The following is a 27,048-nucleotide window of genomic DNA, read 5'->3' as shown; positions in this document are numbered from 1 at the left end:
TGCCACCAGCTCTTGGCTGGGAGGTTGATTCAGGCCATTCAAACAATGCCATCCTCCTAGTCTTTCTGTCATGCCGTAGTAGCAGTTCTGACATATGATTTCTGACATATGAATAAACGTTTCTCACCTGTTGTTGTTCATGGCAATATGCTGAAAATGTGTCGCTGAAAAAGCGCAGCAGGTCAGGCAGCATCCAAGGAGCAGGAGAATCGATGTTTCGGGCATGAACCCTTCTTTGTTCATGGCAATATATCAATTTAGTCTTTTACAATAAAAGTGTTTGTGCCCCTAAATCAATTATAAAAAATTGAAGATTATAAAATAAGAATAGGACTTCAAATTTAATACTGAATTATATTTGCCTTAGTACAATATTAGTCTATTCTTCAATCCATTTAACCAATATTTTCTTCTTCATACTCAAATGTACTGATCAGTGAAAAGGAAGACTTGCATTCTTATGACTCCGATAAGGAGAGTGAACTTTCTTTCTCTCATTCCACTATTCCAGGCTCACAATGTAAGTTTAATTGTCTTGTCTGTTTCTTGTTGTCACCAATTGTATGTTTTCTCTACATTAGACTTATTTTAAAATATCTATCACCAGGTTTCAGTAATAACATAATTATTAATTTATGATCAAGCAAAGCCTCATCAATGAAGATGTCAAGCTCGTTAACGCATTAAGTTTGTAATATGAAAATGTAACTGAGAATGACACCAGAACTATTAATTGAATAGCCTTTTTCCCTTGATAAGACAAGGTTGAGTAGTTCCATAACGAACAAAGAATAGTACAGCACAAGAACAGGCCCTTTGGCCCACCAAGCCTGTGCCAACCCATTATGCCTTTCTAAACTAAAAACCTTCCACTTCTATGCAATTCATACTGCTCATACCCTCCTTATTTATCTGTCATGATGCCTCCTAAATGTTGCTATTATGTCTGCTTCTACGATCTCCTCTGGCAGCACATTCCAGGCACTTACCACCCTTTGTGGGGAAAATTTGCTTCTCACACCTTCTTTAAACTTTCCCCCTTTTACCTTAATCCTATATTCCCACAATGTGTCATTTCTCCCTTCAAACCATGCCTCTCATAATTTTGTAAACTTCTATTAGGCTATGACCTTGGTCGACAGCATTCAAGTAAAAACAAACCTAAATTTGTCTAATCTTCTTTCATAGCTAATACCTTCCAAATCAGACAACTTCCAACCATTTTCTGTACCTTTTCCAAAGCCTCCACATCCATCTAATAGTGTTAAGCCCAGAATTGTACACAATATTTCAAATGTGGCCTAACTTAAGTTATATACATCTATAACAAGAGTTGCCAATTTTTATACTCTATGGCCCGACCATGAAAGTCAAGCATCCATATGCCTTCTTGGACACCTTATTCACTCGTATTGCCACTTTCACGGAACTGTGGATCTGTTTGCCTAGATCTGTCTATACATTAATGCTTCAAATGGTTCTGCCATTCACTGTATACTTTGCTGCTGCCAAAATGCATCACCTTTTGGGCGGCACGGTGGCACAGTGGTTAGCACTGCTGCCTCACAGCGCCTGAGACCTGGGTTCAATTCCCGACTCAGGCGACTGACTGTGTGGAGTTTGCACGTTCTCCCTGTGTCTGCGTGGGTTTCCTCCGGGTGCTCCGGTTTCCTCCCACAGTCACAAAGATGTGCGGGTCAGGTGAATTGGCCAAGCTAAATTGCCCGTAGTGTTAGGTAAGGGGTAAATGTAGGGGTATGGGTGGGTTGCGCTTCGGCGGGTCGGTGTGGACTTGTTGGGCCGAAGGGCCTGTTTCCACACTGTAAGTCTAATCTAATCTAAAAAAAAACCTCACATTTGTCTGGATTAAATTTCATCTGCTATTTCTCTGCCGAAGTCGCTAGACTATCAATATGCTGTTGTATTCTTTTGTAATTCTCCTGTCTATTTGCAGCTTCCCCAACCTTTGTACCAACTGCAAACTTACTAACCAGCCACCTATATTCTCCTCCAAATGATTTACGTTTGTTGAAAGCAACATGAGTCCCTGCATTGATCCTTGTGGAACACCATTGATTATAGATCTACTGTGAGAAAAAACTCTTCAACCATTATTTTGTCTTCATTAACAAAGCCAATTTTGTATCCATCTTGCAAGCTCACCAGGATCCCATATGACTTCACCTTCTGTATCAGTCTGCTGTGAGGAACCTTGTCAAGGTCTTCCTAAAGTCCATGTAGACAAACAACTTCCACTGCCCTGCTCACATCAATCATCTCTGTCCCTTCCTCAAAACATTCAGAGCTTTTGAGACACGTCCTTCCTCCATTGCACAAAGCAACAATGCCTGTCACTAATAAGTACATATTTTTTCATACATCCTGCTGCTAATAATATTCTCCAATAATTTTCCTATCACTGACGTAAGGCTCACTGGTCTATAATTTCCTGAATTATCCTTGTCCTTTAATAAAGGAGCAACATTGGCTGTTTTCCAGTCCTGTAGGATCTCTACTATGCCAAAAAAAAGATTACAAAGACTTTGTACAAGGCTCTAACAATTTCCTGTCTCAATTCCCTTAATTTTCTGGGATAGATCACATCATGTCCTGGGGACTTATCTAAGTTCATGCTTTTCAAAACATCTATGTTTTGAAACATCATGTCCTTTTTTCTATTGACATGCCCTAAAATATTGAAATATTCCTGTCTAGACTCACCATCCACGATGTCCATCTGATTTCTGAGTACCAACTTGGAAAGTATTCCTAATGGACGTTGCCCACTTGCCTCAGCTTCATACAAAATTCCCTCCCTTGTCTTTGAGTGCATCTACCCTTTCAGTTGCTACCCTCTTGCTCTTTCAATGTACATAAAATGCCTTGGGATATTTTTTAATCCTGTGTACAAAGGATATTTTATGATTCCTTTTACCCCTCTAATGTCTTGTTTAAGTTGTTTCTGCTATCTTTATATTTTTCAAGGGCTGTATCTGTCTTCAGTTTCCTAAATCTTACATATACCTCCCTTTTCTTTGTCACTAAGATCACAATTTCTCTTGTCATCTTTATCTTTCATTTTCACCCAAACATGCAATATTCCTGAACTCTAATCCACTGGCTCTTCGAAGATTCCCAAATGAAAGATGTGAATTTATCCTCAAACAACCACCCCATATCTTTATTCCTCAGTTCCTGCTTAATATGGTTGTGGTTTACATTATCCAACTAAGCACTTTCATCTGATATCTACTCTTTTCCTGATCCAGAATCACTTTTCAGTGATTCTGGATTAAGGGGTGGTGGGTATAGGACAGATGTTAGTTGTAGATTCTTTACTCAGCGAGTCGTGAGTTCATGGAATGCCCTGCCAGTAACAGTAGTGGACTCTCCCTCTTTATGGGCATTTAAACGGGCGTTGGATAGGCATATGGAGGATAGTGGGCTAGTGTAGGTTAGGTGGGCTTGGATCGGCGCAACATCGAGGGCCGAAGGGCCTGTACTGTGCTGTATTTTTCTATGTTCTATGATTATAGAATACAATAACTATTCTCTAAATACTCTCCCACTAAAACATTGATCACCTGGCCAGTCTCATTCTCCCAATATCAGGTCCAGTACAATTCCGGTCACCACACTACCAGAATGATGGGGATGGTTTGGAGAGGCTACAAAATGGGTTTATCAGGATATTGCCTAGTATGGGGAATTTTAGCTTTGAAGAAAGATTGGATAAACAGGGTTTGTTTTCACTGGAATGCAGAAGGTTGAGGGGTGACCTAATAAGAAGTTTATAGCATGGATAAAAGGTGAAGGAGTTAACTACTAGGGGACAGAAGTTCAAGGTACGAGGGGTGAAGTTTAACAATGATGTGTAAGGCAAAGTTTTCACAAAAAAGATGGTGAGTGCTTGAAACATGTTCCCAAAGGAGGTGATGGATGCAGACACAATAGCAGCATTCAAGAAGAATCTGGACGAACACATGAATTGGAAGGGAATAGAAGGATACAGATTCAGTAAGTGAAGACAGTTTTAGCATGAAAGGGCAAAATGTGTTGGCACAGGCTTGAAGTGACAAAGGGTCTGCTTCTGTGCTGTATTATTCTTTGTTCTTTGTTCAGTATGGTCTCTTCCATATTTGCTTCTTGCTTCAAGAAAGGCTTTGAGATGCACCCAACACCTCACCATCTAAGCCCCTGGCACTAAGGAAATCCCAGTCAATATAGGGAAGTTAAAGTCACCCACCACAGCAACTTTGTACAGAGAATCCTTGCAGTGTGGAAGCACGCCATTCGGCCCATTGAGTCCACACTAACCCTCCTAAGAACATCCCATCCACACCTCTACCCTATCCTTGCAACCCTGCATTTCCCATGGTGGATTCACCTAGCCTGCATATCCCTGTGTACTATAGGCATTTTGGCATGGCCAATCCACCTAACCTGCACATCATTATTCTGAGAAAGGATTCTGGAGCACCCAGAGAAAACCCACACAGGCACCAGTGGGCTCAGCGGCTAGCACTGCTGCCTTACAGCACCAGGGACCCAGGTTCAATTCCTGCCTCGGGCAACTGTCTGTGTGGAATTTTCACTTTCTCCCTGTGTCTGCATGGGTTTCCTCTGGGTGCTCCGGTTTTGTCCCACAATCCAAAAGATGTGCAGGTTAGGTTAATTAGCAATGCTAAATTGCCTGTAGTGTTAGGCACATTTGTCAGGGGTAAATGTCAGGTCGGGGTGGGTTACTCTTTGGAGGGTTGGTGTGGACTTGTTGGGCAGAAGGGCCCGTTTCCATATTGTAGGGAATCAAATCTACTCTAATCAAAAAACACAGACAGTCGAGGATAGAATCCAACCCAAGTCATTGATACTGTGAGACTACAATTATAACCACTGAGCTACCCTGCCCCCCATAATGTTGTTTTACATTTTTCCATCACTTGTCCACATATCTATTCCTCTCTCTCCTGCTCAGTATTTGGGTAATTCCATCAACCCCCTATCAAAATGGTTGCATTCTTCCATTCTTGAGCTCAACCGACATGGCCTCGTTTGATGAGCCCTCTAAGATGTCCTCTCTCGGTCCAACAGTGATATTCTCCCTAATCAGTAATACAATTTCCCCACTTCTTTTACATCCTTCTCTGTCTAACCTGAAATGTCTAAATCTAAATCAGACTGGTAAGCTGCCAGTTGTTGCTCTCTCAATCCAGTCTCTGTAATTGCTACAAGATCATAGTTATATGTATTAATCCAAGCTATAAGTTCATCTTCCTTACCTGTCATACTCCCTGTATGAAAACAAAAGACAAAAGGGTAAGTAGGGAGAGAATAGGGCGGCCTTTGAGTGGAGCAGCAGAAATGGGGGAGATACTAAATAAGTATTTTGTGTTGGTATTTACTGTGGAAAAGGATATGGAAGATGTAGACTGCAGGGAAATAGATGGTGACATTTTGCAAAGTGTCCAGATTACAGAGGAGGAAGTGATGGATGTCTTGAAATGGATAAAGGTGGATAAATCCCCAGGATCTGATTAGGTGTACCCGAGAACTCTGTGGGAAGCTAGAGAAGTGATTGCTGGGCCTCTCGCTGACATATTTATATCTTCGATAGTCACAGGTAAGGTGCCGGAAGACTGGAGGTTGGCAAACGTGGTGCCACTGTTTATGAAGGATAGTAAGCACAAGCCAGGGAACTATAGATCAGTGAGCCTGACATTGGTGGTGAGCAAGATGTTGGAGGGAATCCTGAGGGACAGGATGTACATGTATTTGGAAAGGCAAGGACTGATTAGGGATAGTCAATTTGGCTTTGTGCATATGAAGTCACGTCTCTTGCTCTTTGTGCATGGGAAATCATGTCTCGCAAACTTGATTGAGTGTTTTGAGCAAGTAACAAAGAGGATTGATGAGGGCAGAGCGGTAGATGTGACCTATATGGACTTCAGTAAGGTGTTCAATAAGGTTCCCCATGGGAGACTAGTTAGCAAGGTTAGATCTCATGGAATACAGGGAGAACTAGCCATTTGATAACAGAACTGGCCCAAAGGTCAGAGATAGAGGGTGGTGTTGGAGGGTTGTTTTTCAGACTGGAGGTCTGTGACCAGTGGGGTGCCACAAGGATCGGTGCTGGGTCCTCCACTTTTTGTCATTTACGTAATTGATTTGGATGTGTAAGAGGTACAGTTAGTAAGTTTGCAGATAACACCAAAATTGGAGGTGTAGAGGACAGCGAAGAGGGTTACCTCAGATTACAACAGGATCTTGACCAGATGGGCCAATGGGCTGAGAAGTGGCAGATGGAGTTTAATTCAGATAAATGCGAAGTGCTGCACTTTGGGAAAGCAAATCTTAGCAGTACTTATACATTCAATGGTTAGGTCCTAGGGAATGTTGTTGAACACAGAGACCTTGGAGTGCAGGTTCATCGCTTATTGAAAGTGGAGTTGCAGAAAGGATAGTGAAGAAGGCGTTTGGTACGCTTTCCTTTATTGGTCAGAGTATTGAGTACAGGAGTTGGGAGGTGCTGTTGCAGCTGTGCAGGACATTGGTTAGGCCACTGTTGGAATACTGCGTGCAACTCTGGTCTCCTTCCTATCAGAAAGTTGTTGTGAGACTTGGAAGGGTTCAGAAAATATTTACAAGGATGTTGCCAGGGTTAGAGGATTTGAGCTACAGGGAGAGGCTGAACAGGCTGGGGCTATTTTCCCTGGAGCATCAGAGGCTGAGGGGTGACCTTATAGAGGTTTACAAAATTATGAGGGGCATGGATAGGATAAGTAGGCAAAGTCTTTTCCCTGGGGTCAGGGAGTCCAGAACTAGAGGGCATAGGTTTAGGGTGAGAGGGGAAAGATATAAAAAAATCCTAAGGGGCAATTTTTTCACGCAGAGGGTGTTACGGATATGGATTGAGCTGCCAGAGGAAGTGGTGGAGGCTTGTACAATTGGTACATTTAAAAGGCATCTGGATGGGTATATGAAAAGGAAGGGTTTGGAGGGATATGAGCTAGGTGCTGGCAGGTGGGACTAAATTGGGTTGGGATATCTGTTCGGGATGGACGGTTTGGACCAAAGGGTCTGTCTCCATGCTGTACATCTCTATGACTCTATAAGACGTTACTCCTCCAGTTTGCACAGTGATTTACTGGAGCATTGAATTATGCCAAGGACAGACAAGTGGGCATGCGACCAGGACACTGTGGTAAAATGACCGACATGTCGGGGTCATGCTTATGTACAGACCATAGGTGTTTTGCTAAGTGGTCCACAGTCTGAATTTGATTAGTCCAGTGTGGAGTGGGTCACTTTGAGTGCAGTGAATACAATACACAAAAATGGAGAAGTTGCAGATGAAATGCTGCTTCACCTGGAAAGACTGCTTAGATCCCTGGATGGTGAGCAGGGAGGAGGTGAAGGGGCGGGTGTTGCATCTTCTATGGTTAAATGGGACAGTGCCTTGGGAAGGGGAGGAGGTGGTTGGTATTAGCGGTTGAAGAATGGACTACGGCGTCCTGGAGTGAACGATCCAGGTTTGAAGAGCTGTAGTAAAGATAGTTATGGGAGTCAATAGTTTGCAGTGGCTGGCAGTGGACAGTTTACTCCCCGAAGTAGAGACGGAGAGATCAAGGAAAGGAAAGGAAATTGACAGAGATGGATGGATATGAAAGTTTTAGAGAGGTAGAAATTAGAGGTAAAATGAACAAATTTGCTCCAACATTGTGATTAATCTGTAGCTGATAGACAAGACGGAAAAGAGCATAAACTCTGGCATGGACTGGTTGAATTTAATGGCTTGTTTCTGTGCTGTATGTTCTATGATAAACAGAAAGAAGGACCATTTAATTTAGCATTCCTTTGCCAACCAGCTCTTTAATCCAACTTCTCTGCTTTTTCTGCATGACTATGCATTTTCCCCTCCAGTATTTATCCAGTTCTCTGTTGATGATCACAATAGTATTAGGTTTATATATTAAGTTTTAATGTAGATTTAAAACTAATTTCTTGAATATTGCAATTATGTGGCTAACCTATTGAAAATCATGTTAATATGGATGACAAATTTGTTAAGGTTAGGCCAGCTAAACTAGAATATGTTATGCCAATTTATCATTGAAGTGAGATGTTAATTATGTTGATCAATGTAAATCAATTTAAAATTCTGAAATTGGCAAATAAGATTAGATTACTGACAGTGCGGAAACAGGCCCTTCGGCCCAACAAGTCCACACGGACCCTCTGAAGAGAAATCCACCCCCCTATATTTACCCCTGACTAATCCACCTAACACTACAATTTAGCATGGCCAATTCACCTAACGTGCACATCTTTGGACTGTGGGAGGAAACCGGAGCACCTGGAGGAAACCCATGCAGACACGGGGAAAATGTGCAAACTCCACAGACAGTTGCCCGAAGTGAGAATTGAACCCAGGTCTCTGGTGCTGTGAGGCAGCAGTGCTAACCACTGAGCCACCTTGCTGCCCCTTAATTTAACTTATTGTTCATATTCCAGCCTTGGGTTAAGAATGTCTATAGCGTACAAGCAGGCACGGAAAGATTTAAGTTATAAATTTTGTGAAAGAAGAGGTTCAGCCGAGCATGACTTATAACAGCTAACAACTTACAGTTAAAAATGGGGTGCTGCAGGCAAGAATAATGGGTTAGCTAGGTGGAAAAGCAGTCATTATGTAGAACCATTTAACAAAATGAGGTGAGAAGTTTTCATTATGCGAAGTTACATATTCATTGTGTAACAGCAGATGGCTTAATCTTTAATGTTTACACTCACTGATTGTAACGGTCACCCAATCAATATGTATGTTGCCTTATCTGGATTCTCCTCCCTGTAAAATGATTATATAATTCATTGAGAAACTGCTGTTCCAGAGAAGACCGTGAACTCATGTCTCTGTGCACATGGGCGATCGTTCTCTCTCCTTCCAGGGCCCGGAATAAAGATGAAGGAGGTAAAATACATTGTGTCTCAGAGTATTTTGCTTCGACTGAGGGAGGAGTGGGTCGACAATATTGGCATAGTTGGCAGGATCCAAACGAATAGTTACAATCGGATGGTGTCATTGGCTGTCCGGAACATTGGTGTCTGGATACGGACAGGTCCACAAGGTAAGATTTTAAACTTTGGTCCCACTCGGCATTTCCTGCATGCCAGAGATGGTCCCCTTGCTTGATCGCTTTCTATTCTACATACTCCTTGAATGGTAATTAGTTCAGTCGAGAGACACAGTTTCGCAAGTGCACTGGCAGCAGAGGTTCAAGTCCTCTGCACTGCATAGGAGTGGGTGGGGGCGTGATTTGAGATTAGAGTCATCTGTGCAATACTGGGGTTCAAGGCCCCGGGGGTGAGTTTGGTTGAGGTTCGAGTCCCCTGCGTGGTACTGGGGTTCAAGACTGCTGGGATGGATTTGGTTCAGGTTCAAGTCCTCTGCACAGTACTGGGATTAGAGTCCTCTGAAGTTTGTGTGATTGAGGTTTGAGTCCTCTGGAGTGGGTTTGGTTTAGGTTCAAGTCCTCTGTGCTGCATTGGGGTGGGGAGCTGTGATTTGAGATTTGAGTCCACTGTGTGGTACTGGGATTCAAGTCCCTTGGAGGGGTTTGGTTGAGATTCAAGTCCCCTGGGGTTCAGGTCTACTGGGTGTGTTGATTTGAGGTTCAAGTCCTCAGCATTGTGTGAGGGTTGAGCTTTCTGTGTATAAGTGAGCTTCGAGCTCTCTGTGTTTCAGTGGGATTCAGGTTTTCTGTGTTTAAGTGGGGTTCGAGCCCTCAGGAGGAGTAAAGTGAGAAGGGGGTTAAAGTCCCCTAGGGGTGAAATTTGAGGCTCTGCGAGTCATTGTTCTTGGGGAAGAGTGTGGCTTGGATTGCGGCACCATATGGTCCTCTGCAAGGGCTTTCTCTTTTTATAATTGCTGTGAGAGGATGCAAAAAATAGTGAAAACGCTGAACTTAAGGTTCTACTAATACTTGGGTTGAAAAAGGAAAGATTCAATGTAAATTGTGCTATGCTGAGAGTGTTTGATGTTTAAAACTTTGGTTTGTTAAAATCCTGGTTCAGAAAATCCTTTTAAGTAACTGTTTATCCTTATTTGAATTAAGATCTCAATTCAGTGTGTTTTATGGGCTATGTAATGGAGCAGATTTTGTTTTTACTTTGAAATTGTACAGCATTATGTCATTTTTAAATTATCAACTTGTAACCTTAAAGCAAATTGATGAGTGCCTTGAGCCCCTGATCTTTTTGAAATTCGACAATGCCTGTTTTCAAAAAACCGTTGGGCCAGTGGTTATGCTTTAGCCAGATGAGAACATTGAATTATAATAAATTTGCTGCTGTTTTTAGTGCGGAATGTTCACAAAAAGAAGAGTGCATTTTAAGTTTGATGTTTTGTTAAGATATTTGAGAATATTAGAACTTGAAGCTGAGCTGTTTCAGTTCTGTCAATTATGTTAAGAATTCATTGGCCCCCTTTATATTGCAAATTCAAAGAGTGCTGATCTCTAGCAAAGTTGCCACTGTAATTCCAACTGTTTTATTTGGGAAGTTTCATTTGGAGAACATATTTTAAGATAGTCCGCATTTGTTTCCAATGATTATTTGAGATTTAAATCTGAACTGAACTGTTCAATTGCTAAAGCATAGGAAGCATTTTGCTTTTTTCTTGCTGTTCCAGACTTTTGAAATATTTTTTCTGACACTTTCACATTAGCCAAGTATTAACTTGTTAAAGGAAAATAATTTTTGAATAATCTGAATGGGGTCCCCCAAGAGTTTGATTTTAGGACCATTTATTGTTGTTTATTATTGACTGAAATGTTTAGGCAGTACAATTTAGAAGTTTATGGATTGTGTGAAAGTTGATAATATCATAAATAGTAAACAGAGTAACAGACTTCAAGTATTCAAAGAACGTTGAAACAGGCAGAACCAATTTATTGTAGTTAAATGTGAGATTGTCTTCATACTGATAGCTACCTTGACAAGGAAAGAGTGAGAGAAGAAACTTTCAGCAGCTAACATCGTCTCTAGACTTTCTCCATTCACAGGTAAAGCATGCCTTTGGACTACCACCCACCCCTCCACAGCCTAATCCAGTGGATTCAATTAGCTCTTCAATCATGAGCACAAAAAGTGAAGAAGTTAACAACGGTGAAGAGGGCGTTTTGTCTGTGGCCTTCCTATGGACAATAAACTACGTGAGCTTTACCTTGTCTTTCAATCACCTAAGTGATATGAAGGTTCACTGATCGAGCTAACATCACGACAGCAAGTTGGCTTTGATACACTTAACAGTGGAGCAGAAGCAGCCACAGCAAAGAATGCTGCGTTCACCAAACCTGCTGTTGCAGTTGCACTGCACACTTAGATGCACTGGTATCCTCTATCTGAAGCATCTCTGGAAGGATGGAAGTCTCATCTGTTTTGTGAAGCATTTAACTTCCCTGATCCAAGAAATCTGATTTCTCTAAGGAGTGATGCAAAAGGACAGATTAGATTTTGTTGTAATGTTGGACTTTACTGAAGGAGCTTTTGGAGAACTGTCTCAATTTCATCTGACTTGGAGGGGATGAAGTGGTCACTAAGGACTTTGGATTTAAGAACTTTACTGATGAATTTCTTTTCCACATGGGAGGATTCTTCAAACTCTAATTATTGTAACAGACTAGTAATTTTATGATTATATGATGTTATAGTCATTATATGATGTGAGCTGAAAAAGCGCAGCAGGTCAGGCAGCATCCAAGAAGCAGGAGAGTCGACGTTTTGGGCATGAGCCCTTCTTCAGGAATGAGGAAAGTGCGTCCTGCAGGCTAAGATAAAAGGTAGGGAGGAGGGACTAGGGGGAGGGGCATTGGAAATGCGATAAGTGGAAGGAGGTCAAGGTGAGGGTGATAGGCCAGAGTGGGGGTGAGGGAGGAGAGATCAGGAAGAAGATTGCAGGTTAGGAAGGTGGTGCTGAGTTCGAGGGATTTGACTGAGACAAGGTGGGGGGAGGGGAAATGAGGAAACTGCAGAAATCTAGGTTCATCCCTTGTGGTTGGAGGGTTCCCAGGTGGAAGATGAGGCGCTCTTCCTCCAACCATCGTGTTGTTATGGTCTGGTGATGGAGGAGTCCAAGGACCTGCATGTCCTTGGTGGAGTGGGAGGGGGAGTTGAAGTGTTGAGCCACGGGGTGGTTGGGTTGGTTGGTCCGGGTGTCCCAGAGGTGTTCCCTGAAACATTCCGCAAGTAGGCGGCCTGTCTCCCAAATATAGAGGAGGCCACATCGGGTGCAGTGGATGCAGTAAATGATGTGTGTGGAGGTGCAGGTGAACTTGTGGAGGATATGGAAGGATCCCTCTGGGCCTGGAGGGAAGTAAGGGGGGCGGTGTGGGCACACGTTTTGCATTTCTTGCGGTTGCAGGGGAAGGTGCCATGAGTGGAGGTTGGGTTGGTGGGGGCTGTGGACCTGACAAGGGAGTGGTCTTTTCGGAACGCTGATGGGGAGGGAAGGGAAATATATCTCTGGTGGTGGGGTCCGTTTGGAAGTGGCGGAAATGATGACGGATGGTACGATGCATGTGGAGGTTGGTGGGGTAGTAGGTGAGGACCAGTGGGGTTCTGTCTTGGTGGCGATTGGAGGGGCGGGGCTCAAGGGCGGAGGAGCGGGAAGTGGAGGAGATGTGGTGGAGGGCATCGTCGATCATGTCTGTGGGGAAATTACGGTCTTTGAAGAAGGAGGCCATTTGTGTTGTACGGTATTGGAACTGGTTCTCCTGGGAGCAGATGCGGCAGAGACGAAGGAATTGGGAGTATGAGATAGCATTTTTACAGGGGGCGGGGTGGGAGGAGGTGTAGTCTATGTAGCTGTGGGAGTCGGTCGATTTATAGTAAATGTCTGTGTTGATTCAGTAGTCCGAGATAGAAATGGAGAGTCTAGGAAGGGGAGGGAGGAGTCCGAGATGGTCCAGGTAAATTTGAAGTCGGGGTGGAAGGTGTTGGTAAAGTGGATGAACTGTTCAACCTCCTCGTGGGAGCACGAGGCAGTGCTGATACAGTCATCGATGTAGCGGAGGAAAAGGTGGGGGGTGGTGCCAGTGTAGCTGCGGAAGATGGACTGTTCCACATATCCTACGAAGAGGCAGGCACAGCTGTAGCTCATCAGGTCCAACCCCCCCCCCCCACCAACCCAATTTCCACTCCCTGCACCTTACCCTGCAACCGCAAGAAATGCAAAACTTGCGCCCACCCCTCCCCCCTTACTTACCTCCAAAGCCCCCAAGGGATCCTTCCATATCCGCCACAAATTCACCTGACCTCCACACACATCATTTACTGCTTCCACTGCTCCCGATGTGGCCTCCTCTACATTGGGGAGACAGGCCGCCTACTCGCAGAACGTTTTAGTGAACACCTCTGGGACACCCGGACCAACCACCCCGTGGCTCAACACTTCAACTCCCCCTCCCACTCCACCAAGGACATGCAGGTCCTTGGACTCCTCCATCACCAGACCATAGCAACAGAACAGCTGGAGGAAGTACGCGTCATCTTCCGCCTAGGTACCCTTCAACCACAAGGGATGAACCTAGATTTCTCCAGTTTCCTCATTTCCCCTCCCCCCACCTTGTCTCAGTCAAATCCCTCGAACTCAGCACCGCCTTCCTAACCTGTAATCTTCTTCCTGACCTCTCCGCCCCCACCTCCACTCTGGCCTATCACCCTCACCTTGACCTCCTTCCACCTATCGCATTTCCAACGCCCCTCCCCCAAGTCCCTCCTCCCTACCTTTTATCTTCGCCTGCTGGACACACTTTCCTCATTCCTGAAGAATGGCTCCGAAATGTCGACTCTCCTGCTCCTTGGATGCTGCCTGACCTGCTGTGCTTTTCCAGCAACACATTTTCAGCACTGATCTCCAGCATCTGCAGTCCTCACTTTCTCCCATTATATGCTTTGAGTCAACTTGCTGAAATATTGGCTGTCAGAGTCTTATGAAAGCTGGTAATGTCAATTCGGTGGTTATCATGAAATGATAAAAGGAGGGAACAAGAATGTGTATAGGTATAAGCGGGCAGGGAAAAAGTTAAGTTCTGAGTTTTGTGAAATGAGGTTCAGCTGAGCATGTCTCAGATCAGATAACAATTTACAGTTAACAATGGGGTGCTGCAGGCAAGGGTAATGGGTTAGAAAGGTGGAAAAGAAGTCATTATGTAAAACCATTTAACAAAATGAGGTAGCATTCAATATTTGAGGTCAGTTTAACAAGCTGAAAAGTATTCATTGTATGGAGTCACATATTCATTGTGTAACAGCAGATGGCTTAACCTTTAGTATTAACACTCACTGATTTTAACGGTTACCCAATTAATATGTATATTGCCTTATCTGGATGCTCCTCCCTGTAAACTGATTATATAATTCATTGAGCAACTGCTGTTCCAGAGAAGACCATGAACTCATGTTTCTGTGCACATGGGCAGTCATTCTCTCTCCCTCCAGGGCCCGGAATAAAGATGAAGGAGGTAAAACTACACTGTGTATCGGGTTGTTTTGCTTTGAAGGGGGGGGGAAGTGGGATGACATGGTGACTCTCTGTGGAGTATACACATTCTCCCCAATGTTGATGTATTAGCTATGATAAATACGAGGCTGTGGAGATAGAGTGAGGGGGTGGGATGCTCTTCAGAGGCTGGGTACAAACTCAGTGAGCCAAATGGTCTGTATCTGCACTGTAGGGATACTATGATTTTTGTGTCTCTACATACTTTCAAAGGTTACATTATTTATAACCTTCTAGGTACTCTGTGTTATTTTAAATCATCAGGAAATATATATTGAATAAGGATGTGTTTGTTACTGCTATGATTTCAGCACTGTTCCATTTTCTTTGTGTATGCTCCTTGAGAAATTGAGTCTATTGAATTGGATTCGTTGTCGGTCTGTTGGCCGAGCTGATAGGTTTGCTGGCTGACATTTTGTTTCCTTTCTAGGTGATATCATCATTGCTGTGTTGCCTCCTGTGAAGCACTGCTGTAGTATTCTGCTCTAAATTGATGTTGTTCTGTTTGAGTAGTTTCCTGTTGGTGCCGGTTCCGATTTTTCCATTGCAACTGTTTGTATATTGGGTCCACGTCCATGTTTTGTTGATGGAGTCTGAGAATGATTATGGTGCTACCAGGAATTCCCTTGCTGGTCTGTGCTTAGGCTGGCCTAGTATCATTGTGTTGTCCCAGTCAAACTCATGGTTCTTGTTGTCAACGTCTATGGATATCAGGGAGAGTTGGTCGTGTCACTTAGTCGCTAATTGGTGTTCATGGACATTCATCATGAGCTGTCTGTCTGTTAGTCCTACATAATGCCTAGTCCAATCATTGCAGTGATTTTGTAAATTACATTTGTCATTCAAAAAGTGAGTATCGGTTCCTTTATTGAGCCGCTGTCTGAATGTGGCTGTTGGTTTGTGTGCTTCAAGATTCCTAGTAGTTGGAAAGTCTAATTGTCAGTTCTTAAATGTTTTTAATGAATGAGAGAGTAGCCAATGTATTGGGGCCTGTCTTGTCGTCTTGGTGCTGTTTGTCTGCCAGGCAACTGAATTGTTACAGATTTCGTTCATGGGTCTGGGATCTTCTGATCCAATGTTGTTGGATCTCTTGAATGTACATACTTGGGACAGTAGATTTTGAGTCATTCCAGGGCAATAGTCAAGACATCAGGCCACTATCCAGTTGGATCCTTGGCAAATGGTAAAATGTGAACAATTTTAGAATCCAATATTGACATTATTTTTCTGTGTACTGTTAAAGGAAATTGAAAGCTTTTTTTAATGCGGATGCAGAGGTCTGGATAACTGGAGAAGTATTTTAGAGAGGATCAATAAGTTACGGAGTCTATGCATTGATTGTTCATTGGGGAAAAATGGAAATGGTTAAATGAAAAACTGACATTATCTGAATTAAATCGATTTAAAATTCTGCTTTGTCTTTTCTTTGTAAATAGGATGTAAACAAATCAGAAATGTGAATTTCCAGGTCTAACATTCCAATAAGCTTCGAAAATGCAAGATGATTTTAAGCAGAAAATGTTATTTCGTGATGAGTTGTAGCGCAAGCACGTACTTCCTTCTGCTCTAAACCATGGTGGCTCAGTGGTTAGCACTGCTGATTCACAGCGCCAGGGACCCAGGTTAAATTTGAGCCTCAGGCGATTATCTGTATGGAATTTTAACGTTCTCCCTGTGTCTTTGTGGGTTTTCTCCAAGTGTTCCGGTTTCTTATTCAGTCCAAAGATGTGCAGATTAGGTGGATTGGCCATTCTGAATTGCCAATCGACTGCCAGTTCTGATGTGCCACAGCAAGGAACCGTAATGACCTCCTCAGGAGACAGACATGTGCTGCAACTGACAGGGTACCCTTTGTTGTTCAGTACTTCCCAGGGGCTGAAAAATTATGCCATGTTCTTCGTGACCTGCAACACATTATCAATGAGGATGAGTACCTCACCAAGACCTTTTCCACACCTCCACTACTTGCCTTTCAACAACTGCCAAACCTCAAACAGATCATTGTTCATAGCAAACTGCCCGGCTCTCAGGACAACTCCATACAACCCTGTCACGGTGGACGCTGCAAGCTGTGTCAGATTGTGGACATAGAAACTGCATGAATTTATGTAAAACTCTGTTATCTCACTTAGATTAGAATCAATCTAAACATCAGGTCATAGACAGAGAACACAGGGGGCAACATATTGTCTAGCTATCACCATTGTTAACAGCTAACCCGAGAATGCAACTTTTTAAAAAAAGGGTTTTGTGATTTACACATGAAAGAAGTGAAACTATCACTGTATTCTAACAGATGAAAGGCTTAACAAACAATCAATTTTTCAATGTATAATTTCAGTTACATCACACTGCAAATTTTTGCTATAAATTCTGTGTTACAATCGAGCCATCCACATTCACCTGATGAAGGAGCAGTGCTCCAAAAGCTAGTGTACTTTCAATTAAACCTGTTGGACTATAACCTGGTGTTGTGTGATTTTTAACTTTGGTTTTCATATGTAAGTCATAAATAAGCATACTGTCTAGGCTTTGCACATTTTTGTGTAATTCATGATAGCTTGCCTGGGTGAGGGTCAAACCGGGCCTGTTTCCACACTGTAAGTAATCTATCGAGATTTTTCTTCCTGCTCCACTTCAGTTTACATCTAAGTTTTTGCAAGTACTCTGAGTGATCCCAGGCTCACCCTGGAATGTCACCAGTAATTGCTATAAGGCACATTGAGACCTCTATTTCTTCTGGAGTTCTATCACAGAAGAATCAAATGGAAAAGCATCCCAGACGATTGATAATTTTTAGAATAGTCTCTGCTTCCTGAGAAATTGCATGATTTAAATTACTGATTCTTCCTGTCAAGAGTCCGCCGCCATTCTTGAGATTATATTAACCTTGTTGGTTGGATGTCTTTGCTGTATCTCATATAGAATAGGCTCCCATCCCTATTAAATTAAGAATCTACCTACAATTTTGAATGCAGGTTTGGATGTCAAAGTTCTGGGCTGCGTGTGTGATATTATAGTAGGACTTTTATTCATGAGTTTTATGGGGAAGGAAATTTGTAATTTATGGAATTGTGTCACATAGCACGGAAATAGACACTTTAGTCCAACTAGTTGATGCCAACCATCTTCCCAAACTAAATTAGTCCCACCTGCCTGCATTTGGCCTATATCCCTCCAAACCTTTCTTATTGGTGTGCAGATCCAAATGTAATCGAGTCACTACAGCACGGAAACAGGCCCTTTGGCCCAAACTGGTCCATGCCGACCAAAATATCCATCCATGCTAACCTGATTTCCATGCACTTGGCCTTCTAATCCTTTCCTACCCAAGTATTTGTCCAAATTCCTTTTAAATGTTGTTAAAGTACCCGCCTCAACCACTTCCGCTGGCAGCTCATTCCATATGTGTATCACCCTCTACGTAAAAAAAAAGTTGTCTGTCAGGTTCCTTTTTATTCTTTCAGCCGCCCCCCCCCCCCCCCCCCCCCCCAAACCTTAAACTGATACCCTCTAGTCCTCAATTCTGCAATTCTGGGGGAAACAAAAACTGCATTCACCCTATCCATGCCTCTCATGATCTTGTATATCTCTACCATTCTCTGCATAAAAATGTTGCCCTAGTGTCCTTTTTAAAATTTTTCTCCTCCCACCTTAAAAATATGCCCCCTAGTTTTGAACTCCCCACCTTGGCAAAAAGACCTTTGCTATTCACCTTATATATGTCCCTCATGATTTTATTAACCTCTATAAGGTCACCCCTCAAGCCCTTACACATCCGTGAAAAACCGTCCCAACAACTCAAACCCTCCGTTCCCATCAACATCCTGGTAATTTTTTTCTGAACCCTCTTCAGTTCAATAATATCCATCCTATAACAGGGCAACCAGAACTGCACACAATAATCCTGAAGAGCATCAGCAACATCCTGTACAACATCAACATAATGTCCCAATTTCTGTCCTCAAAGGTCTGAGCAGTGAAGGCAAGTGTGCCAAACATTTAATATTTGATAGATAGATTCCTTCTTCCTCCACCATTCAAAAGCTTTTCTCCTCAATGTGACTCATGATTTGCTTGAATGGCTGACAGTGTAACGTTAAGCAATGTGCAAAGCTGTAAAGTGTGCAGGAGCTCCATTGCTCATTATGTTTGCACTGCTGTTTTTTCTGGTACATGTTTGCTGAAATTCTATGTCTTTTTTTAGTTAAAATGTATTACATGAATGGTTTGCAATTAAATCCACACATCCTTTGACGAACTGGTAGAGATGTAAAAAGATTTCTGCAGGCATAACCACAAATCTTTAATTGTGCTTACACCACAATGAGCTTGAGCTTCATGAAAACAATGCAAGGAATAGAAACATTGCAGAACACATTGTCCATTTTACATGAAACAATTTTCTCTTTTATTTTACAAAATTCTGATAATTTATTTAGCAAACAATAGATGACTTCTTTGGCATTTGATTAAAGATTATGAAATACTTCATAGATAATAGAGCTAAGGGAACAGACAGATGAACCAGTGTGGAAAATATCAGTTTGAATTACAAAATGAATCATATCCATGGATTATAGAACTGAGAGTAAGAACGTTTTGATTGCTGAAAATATTTTTGTTGAACGTTAGCCCTTCAGTGTGAGAAATTAATTTCACATGTAATATTTCTCTGTTGTAGAATCATAGAATTTTACAGTACTGAAGGAGGCTATTCAACATATCATGTCTGTACCTGGAAGAGTTACTCCCGCTCTCCAGCCCTATTCTGTAGCCCTCAAACTTCATCACTTTCATCGCTATATTTATAGATTTCACCATCATCATTTGTAGAAGTATTTTATGATTAATGCAAATGGAACCAATGAATGCAACAAAAAGTTTTGATGCTAGTGCTATGTATTCAGGTTCTAATTTATGCTGACAAAATGTACTTGACCCTTTAGCCCTGGGCACAGATTCAGACATGCTGTAATATGCATCGATGAGCATGTGAATGTTTTGTCCTATGCTTCATGTTTAAGAGGAATCTGAAGCACTAATGTACTAAACAAAAAGATTAATCTCTGCTTAATCATTAATGATGATCTCAGGAACCAAACTCATGCCAACCCAGAAGTGCAAATATGACAGTGATGTAGTGCAGTCATGATTTAATAGGTCATAGTTTGTGTGATTAGAATGTTTAGGCAATATAGTATGATTATTGAGTTGAAATTGGAAGCAATCAGATTTGGAGCATTTGTTGATATTAAAATCTGTGCAATAGTCAAATCATGAAGGTTCAGTTTTCCTGGTTGCTGATCATAAATGGTTTCAAACTCTGATACAATAAATCTCACTGCAAGAAAAGCATCTGTAATGCAAGTCGCTGGTGTGCCCTTTTGTATTCTTCTCGTATATTTTAGTTTTAAGATCGTACAAAGTGATCAATAAAATTAGAAAGCAATCTTGTCAATGGTACTATTCTGGTCCATATGACCGACAAGAGATTCCCCAAGTAGGTATTCTACTCTCAGCTTCAAAACAGCAGGCAAGCGCAAGTGGACAGATACCCTCAAGGCCTCACTGGTGAAGTGCAGCATTCCCACTGACATTTGGGAAGGCATCAAGCATCGTGAGGCTCGCTGGTGGGGAAAAATGGAAGCCAGGCAAAAATAGTAAAAATAACGTGCTACCACACAAATGCCCCACCCACCCCTTCCTGTGACCACCACCTGCCCAAATGTAACAGCCTGCGATAGCTGCCTCGATCTCTACAGTCACCTCTGGACTCACTCTGAGAATGAAACAGAGTCATCCTTGTCTGCCACGGGCCACCACTGATGAGTTTAATGTTTTAGAAAAAAATGAATTTTTCACCAATAATTAATTTCTGAAATGCTTTAAATTGCAGTTTTTTTGAGCTATTATCTAAGTTACCTTTTGTATAAATTAAAGCCTTTTGAAAACAAATTATCTCAACATAAAGTTGACTTTTATCATTTAAATGTGGCCTAGTACTTTGTCTGGCTGTCCAACTTCTTACCCAAGCATTCACTGACTAAGAGGCAGACATTTCAATTCCATGACCAAGCTATGAACTGACATTTCAGTGAGGATGTCATGCTTTATAATCATTCCTTTACAAACACGAATGATCTCACAAGCAGAGCATTGGCTGTGTTTTAATTTGTGTTGATCTTTTAGGTTCTATCCACCAAAATAATAATTTGAGAAAAACATTTATGTAGATGTAAAAAATAAAAATGGAATTGATGCATTCAAGGATGGAATTAGAGGAGGCTAGCGACAAAGGTTTTGAGAAAGATGAGCTGTTACTTCAGATGAGGCAAAAAATTGAGATATTGCATATTATTTCACTTCAGTCAAGTGGAAAATTTGGCACAAATTACAAATATTGATTTTAATCAAACTTTTGCATAATCTATGCAGAGCAGTAAATATCTGTTTTGCAGGGAACAATAGGCAACTGCATTTTTTTAATATACTGTCATTTCATTTGTACATATAGAAAGTCTATATATCTATCCAATGTCATTTTCATTGTTGAATTCCCATTTGCAACATTTGGTACTTTTGGGCAAAGTGTGTGTCATGTTCATTTCAACAGGCGGTAGGCCTTATCAGGGGTCATTAAAATGACTGGTAGAGAAGCCACTCAAAAGATTGAAAATATATCTTTCTGTGCATATTTGTATGGTGAGGATGAGTTACTTATCATTCAATAATAAAACTGTTATTATTCAAACTGTACCTCATTTAGCATTCAGCATTCTTTAAAACTGGCACTAATTGTTATTAAAAATAGAAGCCTGGGATATATTTCTGATTTTGGAGAAATTGGTTTTATTAAGGAACACTATTCTATTTTGTAACTGATATGACATTTCAATTCTATGACCAAAGTATGAATTGATCTTCTAGTGAGGATGTCATGTTTCATAATCATTAGATGACAGACAGGACTGCCACATTTATCATGCATATCACTGTAAAATATACTTGAACTCCCTCTCCTAAATAGTCCTAATTCACTTTCTTCCTCATTTTTCCTTCTTTCCCTATTTTGAGATACTAGTGCTACATTGAAATTAGTTTAGTACCTTCGGAAATAATGATCAAAGAAGAGAATCTGATTGATTTGAGATTTCTGCACTATTGGTGACACAGTGACTGAAAAAGCATATCATCAGTAAACTGTTTTGATCTTTGCAGAGACCAAAAGGTTTTTTTAAAAAAATTAACACTGAATAAACATTACTTGTATAATTAAACCTCACACCATATTTATGTGTAGCATGCCATTCCCAAACTGACCACTAACAATAGGGTCAAGCTGATAATTTTACCTGGACAAATCTTTGTCTCCATAGGTTATTTACCCAGAGGGCAAGGTTACACCACCTGGTAGTCAGCTGAGAAAATTTTATGCATTGCAACTCGTGATGCCTGTTGCTTTCATGTCCCATTTTCTCCCTGTCTCCAGCAATGCATGGGAAAAAAAACACGGAAATAAAAGGCTGTAAAAAGTAAGAACAGCTGCCTCAGAGTCTCTCTGTGAGAAGAAACAAATGTTCTGTACTTTGTTTTCAGTGTCAATTTGGATCTAAACCAGTCAGGGAGAAAGAAATGAATAGAGTTAAACAACTAGTCAGTCTTACAGCTCCTCTATAGACTAGTTCCCACTGTTCACTTTTTAGGTATTTTCTAATCAATCTATTCAGAGATGTTGTGACACAACTCTGGAGCAGGTGGGACTTGAACCCAAGCCTGCTGGCTCAGAGATGGGAACACTATCACTGTGTTACAAGAACCTTTTACTGTTCCTTTTTTCTCTTCTAATCAACCTGGGCAGAGATGTTATTATACACCCTTAAGGGTCTGCTTTATTTTCCTTTGTATCCCCAAATCACCTGTGGTTATATTTTTTATTATTATCATTATTATTATCACAGATGCCCTACTTTGGTCCAACAAGTCCACACCGATTCTCCATAGAATAACCCACCCAAACCCATTCCCCTACCCTATGACTCTACAATTACCCCTGACTAATGCACCTAACCTGCACATCCCTGACCACTACAGGCAATTTAGCATTGACAATTCACCTAACCTGCACATCTTTGATCTGTGAGAGTAAATTGGAGCACCTGGAAGAATCCCAAGCAGATACAGGGAAAAGGTGCAAACTCCATACAGACTGGATTCCTGAGGCTGGAATTGAACCTGGGTCACTGGTGCTATGAGGCAGCGGTGCTAACCACTGAGCCACAGATCATTTGTGGTTTACAAATGTATACATTATAAATATCAAAGTCTGACTGTGTCTCATGTGCATCATTTTTTTCTAAATTTTGTCCATAAATTTAAGAAAATTTCTGAATCTTTTTCAATGTATAATTGTAGAATATTTAGCTTTGAGAACACTTCTAGAATCATAAAATCCCTACAGTGCAGATAGAAACAATTCAGCCCAAGTCTGCACTAACCCTCCAAAGAGCATCCTATCCAGCCCTAGACCCCGTATCCCCACATTTGCCATTGCTAATCCATCAAGCCTGCACATTTCTAAACCCCACAGGGCAATTTAACATGGTCAATATACTTAACATATAGATCTTCAGACTGTGGGAAGAAACCAGAGCACCCAGTGGAAATACGCGCAGAACAGAGAGAATGTGCAAACTCACCATAGTCACTCGAGGCTGGAATTGAACCCCAGTCTATGCCAGGTAGCAATGCTAACCACTGAGCCACCGTGCTCCCGAGCATCAAGCTTCTAGTATTAAGCAAAAGTACCACATCATACCTTGCTTTTATCATGGTAAAGCCACAATCCATCTACTTTGTTTCCCATTGTACGTAAGGTTTAGCTTCGAAAAATATGAGTAAACAATCACATCCCAACACTTTGCCATTGATTTTTGTCATTAATTTCCAAAGTAACTCCAGTTACAATGTTCCGTCTGAAAAGAGTTCTGAGTTTAAAACCATCAGCTTTAGGCAACCATTCTCTACTGTCAATATGAATTCAGATCCTAGTTTGTCAGAGATAGAAATGAAGCCACCTTTCTCTTTTTGTTAAGTTTACTAAATACACCTTTCACACACCAATCCCTTCAGTTCCTCCTTTATGGGTATTTTCTAATCAGCTTGTTCAGAAATATATTTTTACACCTCTAGTGCAGGCTGGACTTGAGCCTAGGTGTCTTGGCTCAGAGATAGAAACACTACCACTTTGTCATAATAGCCCCAGCACATTTATATTTACTCAGTCAGTCAATAATTAGGGAAGATATTCCTGGAAAGTTATTTGGGGGCAACTGAGAAATAAGAACGGAATGATTACCTTATTGGGATTGTATTATAAACCCCCTAATAGTTAGCGGGAATTTGAGAAACAAGTTTCTAACGAGATTTCAGTTTCTTAAACTATAACAATAATGGGGCGGTTATGTAAGGGGATTTTAACTTTCCAAACTTAGACTGGGGCTGCCATAGTGTTAAGGGTTCAGATGAAGAGGAATTTCTTAAGTGTGTACAAGAAAATATTCTGATTCAGTATGTGGATATTCCTCCTAGAGAAGGTGCAAACTTTGACCTACTTTTGGGAAATAAGTGAGGGCAGATGACTGAGGTGTCAGTGGGGAGCACACTGGGTCCAGTGGCCATAATTCTGTTAGTTTTAAAATAAAGATGGAAAAGGATAGACCAGATCTAAAAGTTAAAGTTCTAAATTGGAGGAAGGCTAATTTTGACGGTATTAGGCAAGAAAATAGGGTGGCATCGTGGCTCAGTGGTTAACACTACTGCCTCAGCACCAGAGACCCAGGTTCGATTCCAGCCTCGGGTAACTGTCTGTGTGGAGTTGCACATTCTCCCATGTCAGTGTGGGTTTCCTCTGGGTGTTCTGGTTTCCTCCCACAATTCAAAGATGTGCAGGTCAGGTGAGTTGGCCATGCTAAGTTGCCCATAACGTTCGGTGCATTAGTCAGAGGGAAATAGGTCTAGGTGGATTACTCTTCAGAGGGTCGGTGTGGACTTGTTGGGCTGAAGGGCCTGTTTGCACACTGCAGGGAATCTAATGTAAACTTTCAAAAACTGATTGGAAGTAGATGTTCATGACTAACAAGGATGGCTGGAAAATGGGAAGCCTTCAAAAATGAGATAATGAGTATCCAGAGACAGTATATTGAAAGGAAAGGCTGATAGGTGTAGGGAATGCTGGATGACTACAGAAATTGAGGTTTTGGTTAAGAAAAAGGAGGAAGCATATGTCAGGTTTAGACAGGATCAATCAAGTGAATCCTTAGTCGAGTATAAAGGTGATAGGAGAATACTTAAGAGGGAAATCAGGAGAGCAGAAAGGGGACATGAGATAGCTTTGGCAAATAGTGTTAAGGAGAATCCAAACAGTGTTAATACATATATTGAGGACAAAGGGTAATTAGGGAGAGAATAGGTCCCCTCAAAGATCAGTAAAGCATCCTGTGTGTGGAGCCGCAGGAGATGGGGAAGATACTAAACCGGTATTTTGCATCAGTGTTTATTGTGGAAAAGGACATGGAAAATGTAGAATGTAGGGAAATAGATAGTGACGTCTTGAAAAATGTCCAGATTACAGAGGTGGTGATGCTAGGTGTCTTGAAATGCATAAAAGTGGGTAAATCACCAGGACCTGATCAGGTGTACCTGAGAACTCTGTGGGAAGTGATTCCTGGGCCCCTTGCTGCGGTATTTGTATCATCAATAGTCACAGGTGAGGTGCCAGCTGACTGGAGGTTGACTAACGTGGTGCCATTGTTTAAGAAAGCTGGTAAGGAAAAGCCAGGGAACTATAGATCGGTGAGCCTGCCTTTAGTGGTGGGCAAGTTTTTGGAGGAACTCCTGAGGGACAGGTTACATGTTTTGGGAAAGGCAAAGACTGATTAGGGATTGTCAGCATGGCTTTGTGTGTGAGAAATCATATTTCACAAACTTGATTGAGTTTTTTGAAGAAGTAATGAAGAGGATTGATGAGGGCAGAGCGGTGGACGTGATCTATGTGGACGTCAGTAAGGCATTTGACAAGGTTTCTCATAAGACACTTTAGCAAGGTTAGATCTTATTGAATACAGGGAGAACTAGCCATTTAGATACAGAACTGGCTCAAAAGTAGAAGACAGAGGGCGGTGTTGGAGGGTTGCTTTTCAGACTGGAGGCCTGCCACAAGGATCAGTCCACTGCTTTTTGACATTTATATAAAAGATTTGGATGTGAATGTAAGAGATATAGTTAGTAAGTTTGCTGATGACACCAAAATTGGAGGTGCAGAGGACAGCAAAGAAGCTTACCTCTGATTACAACGGGATCTTGATCAGCTAATGGGCTGAAGATTGGCAGATGGAGTTTAATTTACATGTGAGATGTTGCATTTTGGAAAAGCAAATCAGAGTAGGATTTATACACTTAAAGGGAGTGTTGCTGAACAAGGACACCTTGGAGTGCAGCTTCATAGCTCTTTGAAAGTGGAGTCGCAACTAGATAGGATAGTGAAGAAGGCATTTCCTTCACTAAATAAAGGCTTTCCTTTATTGGTCAGAATATTGAGTACAGGAGTTGGGAGATCATGTTGCAACTGTGCAGGACATTAGTCAGCCCACTTTTGGAATATTGCGTGCAATTCTGGTCATCTTCCTATTGGAAGGATGTTATGAAACTTGAAAGGGCTCAGAGGAGATTTACAAGGACGTTGCTAGAGTTGGAGGATTTTAGCTATAGGGAGAGGTTGAATAGGCTGGGGCTATTTTCCCTGGAGCATTGGAGGCTGAGGGATGACCTTAAAGAGGTTTATGAAATCATAAGGGGCATGGACAGGATAAACGGACAAGGTATTTTCCCTTGGGTATGTGAGTCCAGAACTGGAGGGCATAGGTTCAGGATAAAAGGGGAAAGATATAAAAGGGACCTAAGTGGCAACCTTTTCATGCAGAGGGTGGTGCATGTATGAAGCTGCCAGAGGAAGTGGTAGAGCATTTAAAAGGCATCTGGATGGGTATATGAATAGGAAGCATTTCGAGGGGTATGGGTGAAGTGTTGACAAATGGGACTACATTATATTCGGATATCTGGTCAACATTTCCCCTCCCCCCACCTTGTCTCAGTCGATTCCCTCGAACTCAGCACCGCCCTCCTAACCTGCAATCTTCTTCCTGACCTCTCCGCCCCCACCCCACTCCAGCCTATCACCCTCACCTTGACCTCCTTCCACCTATCACATCTCCATCGCCCCTCCCCCAAGTCCCTCCTCCCTACCTTTTATCTTAGCCTGCCTGGCACACTCTCCTCATTCCTGATGAAGGGCTCTGGCCCGAAACGTCGAATTTCCTGTTCCTTGGATGCTGCCTGACCTGCTGTGCTTTGACCAGCAACACATTTTCAGCTCTGATCTCCAGCATCTGCAGACCTCACTTTTTACTCGAAGAATTATTTGTAGTCAAGCCTTT

The 27,048-nt window shown here is 41.9% G+C and overlaps 1 protein-coding gene across 3 annotated transcripts in view; it reads left to right on the top strand.

Annotated features, from left to right (window-relative positions):
* ror2 (receptor tyrosine kinase-like orphan receptor 2) overlaps positions 1–27,048 on the top strand; it is a 383,083-nt gene that overhangs the window by 294,056 nt on the left and 61,979 nt on the right. The window lies entirely within an intron of this gene.

Source organism: Hemiscyllium ocellatum, chromosome 2 (genome assembly GCF_020745735.1).
Source record: "Hemiscyllium ocellatum isolate sHemOce1 chromosome 2, sHemOce1.pat.X.cur, whole genome shotgun sequence".
Lineage (NCBI taxonomy): Eukaryota > Metazoa > Chordata > Chondrichthyes > Orectolobiformes > Hemiscylliidae > Hemiscyllium > Hemiscyllium ocellatum.
This window is presented reverse-complemented; position numbering and strand designations above follow the sequence as displayed.